We start from the raw sequence: 7,296 nt of genomic DNA, 5'->3' as shown, positions 1-7,296 counted from the left end.
AATTCTGCTTTGTTTTGGCTCATTATTTTGCTTCGGCATTGTATATTATTTGGATAAAAATTGTGGTATCTTGCTTGGTGAGGATAGACGTAGATATATGCATCATATAGAGTAGGTTTGGAAGGGAGTAAAGGGGAAGGAGTCACACACACACTTAGAGGCAGATTTTTTACACCTTAGAAACCATGAGAAATGAAGGTGTTATGCTAGGGCCCTCATAGGCCCAAGTCACCTGGAGTTGGGACTTGGTATATACAGTCTCCAGTAGCCATAAAAGTCATAAAAATAATCATTACATAGATGCACACACACATTCAGGGTACAACCCCAGAACAGGGCACATTGTGGTCATTTGCACTTTTGGTGTTAAAAACCTTGTCATGATGAGGCCCTCATGGGGCCTTGATTTATATGAGTTTAGGGAAGTCTTAGGAAGCTATTTGAGTCATTGGATTGGTGTAGTGAGTGAGTTTAGTGAGTTTCAAGTTGGTAAGATCATGGCAGTCCCCACAGCAAGTCAAGATGTTCTGTGCCAACTTGGCATGGAGGCCCAAGGAGGCCTGAGCAAGGCCTTAGTGTAATTCCAAGTGCACAACTTAGATTTAAGTCTTAGGTATCCATAGGAGTCACAATTGCACAAGGCACCTGGTGGAAACACTTGTTTTGCCAAAACCCCCAAGAGGTGCCAAACTGCCTAGGAAGAATGGTCACTTTAGTGCACTAGTTTTTAAGGACCCATCTAGGCAAGGCCTTTGAGTCACATCACATCATAATGTTAGTTTAGGATTGTACCAAGCTATAGAAAATTAGTTTGGAGACCATACCTTAAGTGGAGATACCTCATTTCCACTAAAGAACACAAGTGTCACACATGGAGCCACATTCTAGTCCACTTAGGGTGCATTGCATTTGAGTGTGTCATCAGTGAGGCCTTGACCTCATATTGAGTCCATGGTTATTTTTAAGTCATATTAGATAGTGCAAGTTAGTTTAAGTCAATGCACTTAGTGTAGATGCATTATTTTTACCAAGGCACCCAAGTGTCGCCAAGGTAAGCATACTAGTAAGTCACTTAGGTTGCACTTCACTTGTAAGTCTTGGGAGGTGGGGCACAAGTGTGCCCTACTAATAATTGGTTAAGTTGAGGTCAGTAGAGTATAGTTAGGAGGTATTGGTCTTAGACCTTATGTGTTACTTGATAATTGCTTAAGTGACTTAAGTATAATTAGAGGATCATTAAGTGATATTAGTTAAGTAACAAAATGCCATGCTTTACTGTTATGTGCATTACTTGATGATTATGTTACTTGTTTTAATTAAGTTTAAGCGTATATTTTATATATATGTATATATTTATTTATATATATATATATATATATATTTATACACGAAAGGGTAGTTAGCATTATAGTGACGAGGATACTATTAATTATAGGTGCAAGTAGGAGGCCAGGTAAGGAACCCCTAGAAGCATCTATACAAGAGCTCAGTAAGCTTAGTCCAGGAAAGTGAAATTCTTCCTTTATACTTGCTTAATAATGGTATACCCTGTGAATGTTGAATTACTGTTTACTTAGACTGAATTACCCCATCACCCCTTATGATCAAAACCTTGGATTCCAATAATACCCTTAATACTTGAAGTAACTTTTTCATATAATATCACCCTACACCCACATGATTATACTCCAATAGTCCTTTGATGAATAGTGAGAACTTGATACCCCACATTAACCTGAATTATCTCTTTTGGAACCCTGATCTTAATAATATCCCTTACTTAGAAAGATCACTTATATTTTGAAAATACCCTTACTTATGACTTGTCTTTGATCAAGACCCCTTTTTTTGAAAATGAATTGAATTGATATGACCTTAAAAAGGAATTGGTTAATAATTTATTAAGACTGAGGCGCCAGTCAATTATTGCAGCATCAGTAGCGGGGAGCCTGATGTCTGTTTATTGCCAATGTGTGCCGAGGATCCTCCCTGGTTGAATCACTTTATGTGGTTCGGAGCTTGGTGTGGGCTGATCACCCCTCAATGCTCGTAGCGTTGTGTGTTCCCAATTCCAATAAACTTGTTATCTCACTTTGCACCTTTACTTGTGATTATACTTTGTGATATCTATTGTCGCTTTTGCACTTGTTTATACTGCATATTGTGAACTGTTATATATACTGCTTTCACTTGCTGAGCTTATCGCTCATATATATTGTTGTTTGTTATAACCCTTCAGTGAAACCCGAGAATGGCCCGATTCAAGCAGACCGCCCGTAAGACCACCTCTGGCAATGGGATTGCATATCGCCGTATGATGGAGTAGGTTGGGAACTTGTAGTTCCCTAGTTATTGTCTTTTGAACTTTTGGGGTTTAAAATTTGTAGTAATGACTTAGACTTAAATTTGGATTTTAATTTGGGTTTGTAATAACTTAAGATGTTGTTCATACTCATTCCTGGTGATTCCGGGAGTGTGGATTTAGACTTGTAGATTAATATTTTATAATTCCGTAGTTTAATTATCTTTCGTGTTGTGCATGCTTTAGTCGGTTATTATAGTGGGTCCGTCACAGTTGGTATCAGAACGACAGGTTTGAGTCACTGAACAACATAGGATAAATGAATATAAGATAGGATTTAGAGGTTAAGATGAACTTAGATCATGTGGGACTTGGGGCGTTAGAATCTTTTAAGTTTTCTCACCCTTTTTATTATAACCGCGTATATATATATATAACTGTTGGCAAGCATCGTCATCATCTAGTCCCAGATTGTCGACTACTGTTCCGTTCCGCTTTACGAGCAAATGGTGTGGCTTACTGACCGACTCGAGGGCCAGAACACGATTCTCCAGCACCGGATTGACCAGCTGTACCGTGACGACTTTGATGATGAAGGCAACCATCCCCGTTTGATTGCTAGGGTCGAGGAGATCATTCGTATGGCTGAGGACCGTTTGGCAGCTATTCCACCCTACCGCGAGCGTGAGAGCCATATCACTTTGATCGCCATTACTGACGAGCTCCGCCGTGTGATCAGCAGTCTTCGTGAGCTCGTTGCCAGTCCACCAGCTTCATATGCATCATCATCATCCACCTAGACTATCTCTTAGTCTATTTATTTCTATTATCATGTTATCCGTACTTTGACTTTCCATTTCGTACTTGTACCCCGGATTGTTTCGGGAAGACTTATTCGTACTTTGTTTTTCGTTGGTACTTTGACTTGCACTTTATTCCGAACTAATGTTTAATATTCGCACTTTGACCATTTATCTCATTTGCTATCATATTGTCATGCCATGTTTAAATAGAAATTTCCATGTTAAACCTTTAGAACTTGATTATGCTTAATCCTTTCCAACATATCATGAAAATGACCTTGACCGAATAATTATACCTTTGCAATATGATACCTTAGACTTTAATAATACACGCACATACCATGATGCCATGATAACAACAATAAACCTTTACATTGTGAATAACTCTTGAATAATACCTTTGTACCCGATATTTCCCTTTGATATCACATGTATGCATATATTGAACTGTGAATAAGCTTTTCTTATCTAAATTCAGAATCATGCCTCCTCGAAGAAACCGCAACACCAACAATGAAAATACCGAAGAACCACCACCAACCTTGGCTCAACTTATGCAACTTCTTCACCAACAATATGTCACCCTTGCTCAACAACAACAATTACTTCAACAACTCCAACAACAACAACAAGCACCTCCACCACCACCTACTACCTTCAAATCTTTTCAAGCTGTGAAACCACCCGAGTTCCGAAGAACTCAAGACCCTGTTGAAGCTCAATCTTGGCTTAAGGAGATGGAGAAGGCTTTGACACTAGCTGTGGTGACCGATGATAAGAAAGTTGAATATGCCTCCTATTTTCTGAAAGATGAAGCAAACTACTGGTGGGAGTCAGCACGTGCTTTGGAAGAAGGTGATGTAATTGCTTGGGACAGGTTTAAAAAGATTTTTCTAGACAAGTATTTTCCAAGATATATGCAAACTCAGATGGAGTTAAAGTTCTTTGAATTGAAGCAAGAAGGAATGACTGTTGGAGAATATGAGAAGAAATTTACAGAATTGGCAAGGTTCGTGGGAGATTATGTGGACACGGACGAGAAAAGAGCAAAGAGATTTCAACAAGGATTGAAGCCTTGGCTACGAAGCAGAGTGGCTGCTTTTGAATTGGCCATATATGCTGATGTGGTCCAGAAGGCAATGGTAATTGAAGGAGAAAGTGACCAGAATCAGAAGGAGAAGGATAACAAGAAGAGAAAGTTTGGGAATAATGGTGAAGTTTCGGCTCAAGGGAGCCAAAAGGGGAAGGATTTCAAGAAGTTTGGATTTCAGAGTCTAGGAGGACCCCGAGGTTTCAAGAAAGGTGATAATAGGAATGTGAAGAAGATTCAAGGACCGAGTGGTCAAAGGAGTCAACAAGCAAATTCAGAATGCAAGTTCTGCAACAAGAAACACACGGGAAATTGTAATAAGGCTGATATTGTCTGTTTCAAGTGCAACTCGAAGGGTCATTATGCAAACGAGTGCCAGAACCCGAAGCCTTCTGTTACATGTTTCAAGTGTGGGAAGACCAGTCACATGTCAAGGGATTGTAAAGCTTGTGGAACCAGCAAGTTGATGCAATTGGTAGCTACCCCTTACAATTAAGGAATGACATCTTCTGCTCCAATTCTACAATTACCTTCTACTCAAGTTTTTGAGTCTGCAACTCCTGTTTTCCATTCCTCTTATCCGGCTCAAGCAAGGACATTCAACATGAATATCAAGGATGCTGTTCAGAGTTCTGAGGTTGTGGCAGGTACGCTTTTTGTCAACAACATCCATGCTAAAGTGCTATTTGATTCTGGAGCTACTAGATCTTTCATATCTGAATCTTTTGTTGGCAAGTTGAATTGTGAAATTGAACCGTTAGCTGAACCCTTATCTATTATTGTTGCTAATCAAGAACAAGTATCTGTTAGAAGTATTTGCCCCCGGTGTACTATAGAGATTTCTGGCTATAGTTTTCCTGCTTCCCTTATACGTTTTCGATTAGGAGAATTTGATGTCATATTAGGTATGGATTGGTTAGCAGAAAATGGTGCTTAAATAGATTGTAAGAAGAAGAAGATAATTCTTAAGTCTCCTAAAGGCAAGAGAGTAGAATTCAAAGGGCAGAAACAAGCTAAGACATTTCTGACGATAATTGAAGCTAAGAAATTGTTAAGACAAGGCTGTGAAGGTTATTTGGCTCATGTGATTGATAGATCTAAAGAGACGCCGAACATAGAAAGTATTCCGATAGTTAACGAGTTTCTTGATGTATTTCCTGACGATCTTCCTGGATTGCCTCCCGACCGTCAAATTGAGTTTTCTATCGACTTAGCACCCGGCACGGAACCAGTTTCAAAGCAACCGTATCGAATGGCACTGTTCGCAGAAATCTACACGCAAGCGCACGTGATCACAAGTAATATATTAAGTTCGATCCCACAGAGACTGGTGAATTAAGAATACGCACCTATGCAACAATGTATGATCAATTTTCACTGCCAAGACAATTAACAAGGATGGTTTCTTTTATACTAATAACTAAATTTACTAATCAAATTCAGAATAGGAAAACACATGGGATTCTAACTTCATTATCGAATTCATCTAGAATTGAAATTACTGATTAACATGCGACTGTTGATCCTAATCAGACAACACGGAAGTAATACATGCCAACTCTCGTTGCACACATATCATACCAATCAAAATCCGCAATTAAGACAGAAATCTCATGGACACCAACAAAGCTCAGACCCTATATCTCTATAGCGGTAGTGTAAGCAGAGAGGTTTAATAACAAGTCGTCTATCGTGATTACACAGGGTGATAAAAATAGTTCAAGTCTACCACAAATTATGCTTCATTCACATAATCCTATGTTTACATGGCATAGTTCTAAATTCAATCATCCACTCTCGCTTCAGAAAGAATTAACAAACAACTCAGAAGTTAGCTACGCTTCTAAGAAGAATAAGCACGGCTCATGCAAAGAAATCAACGTACGTCACAAAATCACATAATTAATATTCGTTACTAGACTACATCGATAAATCCATTAGAATCCCATGAAGGCGGTTAGTTCATAATCGAACTAATCGACATCATGGGTTCTAATGAAAACATGATAAATAAAAGACAAGAATTAAACGGAATAAAAATGCTTGAATAAATTATAAAGATCACACGTTACAGATTTGATGTTCACGATCTCGCTCGAAACTGTCACTTCCTCGCGAAGAACGATCCAATACAAACTGATAATGTCCTTGATTACTAGAGAAAAAAAATTGAATAATACGATATTCTACTACTCTAAAACTACTTGGAGGCTAGGGTTTTACACACGAGAAATTAAATTACATTGACCAAGTCAACCGGGCCTCGACCGCTGCGAAAATCCATCAGAAAAGCTGTAAAAATCGGCCCGGGGAAGTTCTGCTGGGCGCGGCCGCGCTAAACTAGCGCAGGCGCGCTAGTTGCAGCAGTCTGTAGCGTGGGCGCGCTAACAAGTAGCGCGGGCGCGCTACTGTCTGTCTTGGCAGCTCCGTTTCTTCGTTTCTCGCTCGTTCTCGCGTGCATGTCCTTCCTCGCTTCTAGTACCACTTCCGTAGGTGATCACGGTTGCATTTAGCATATGCAACAAGCCCTTTAAACCCCTAGATAGCTCTAGTGGACGAGTGTGCTCTCGTGAGGGTTTGTAGAAGATATACCCACAAAATCCCAAGTCGCGATGAATCCACAATTCTCTATTCTTGCAAATAATGCACCAAAACCAACCTAAAATGATAGAAAATCACTTCATCACCTCAACTCGTGACCTGCACAGAAAAACAATAAAAACACATCAAAAGACACTAAACACTTAAGTACAATCAACCAATTTAAGTGGAAATGAAGGCCTATAAGTGTGTATAAATACCACTTATCACACCCCCAAACTTAAACTGATGCTTGTCCTCAAGCGTCAACGACACTATACAATAATACAATGCAATGCGTGGATGCAACTACGTGATGAATGAGTAAACTATGAAGTAATTGCCTTGCCAATCATAATACCTCAGATTGTGCTAATGTTCTCGAATTTCACTTCTCTCGCTACCAAGTTAATTACTCTTCTATTTACAAGTGTGGAGTGCCCGTGTGTGCAAGCATGCTCTTTTATTGAGACAAGACAAAAACTACTATTCCCACAGAATCCCAATCAAGAATCGTAAAA

Source organism: Daucus carota, chromosome 4 (genome assembly GCF_001625215.2).
Source record: "Daucus carota subsp. sativus chromosome 4, DH1 v3.0, whole genome shotgun sequence".
Taxonomy (NCBI): Eukaryota; Viridiplantae; Streptophyta; class Magnoliopsida; order Apiales; family Apiaceae; genus Daucus; species Daucus carota.
This window is presented reverse-complemented; position numbering follows the sequence as displayed.